This window comes from Penaeus monodon, chromosome 18 (genome assembly GCF_015228065.2).
Source record: "Penaeus monodon isolate SGIC_2016 chromosome 18, NSTDA_Pmon_1, whole genome shotgun sequence".
In the NCBI taxonomy this organism is placed as follows: Eukaryota; Metazoa; Arthropoda; class Malacostraca; order Decapoda; family Penaeidae; genus Penaeus; species Penaeus monodon.
In genome coordinates, this window is record NC_051403.1 from 22,697,128 (window position 1) to 22,697,628 (window position 501).

Consider the following 501-nt stretch of genomic DNA (forward strand, 5'->3'; position numbering starts at 1 on the left):
CCCCCCCCTCCCTCCCCATTCCCCCCTCCCACTCCCCCCTTCCTCCCTCCCTCTTCCTTTCCTCCTCCCCTTTTCCCTCTCTCTTTTTCCCTCCCCCCCCCCCCTGCGCAGAACCAACACCCCCTATGTTTTTTATTCTTTTGTCGGAAAACTGGCCTGCTTCATCTAATGTCTAATTCATTCTTAATTTATGCCCGCGTACCCACTTTGCTGGAGGGCTTCGTAATGAACATGTATATTTTTTCTTTCTTGCATTCAAGATTACGTTTTATTTTTATTTCCTTATTTATTTTAATTCACTTTATTTTTTTTTTTAAGGGGTGGGAAGGGGGTATGGATGTTTTTAAATTGGGGGAGGGGGGGAGGTTTTGTATGGGGTTGTTTTGAGAGAGAAAACGGGCACAACCAAGAAAGAGATGATAATTGTATAAAAAAAGAAGAAAAAATGCTTGTTGATGTGTTGATTGCGACGATAAAAACACGCAAACGTGTCTGTGCCTT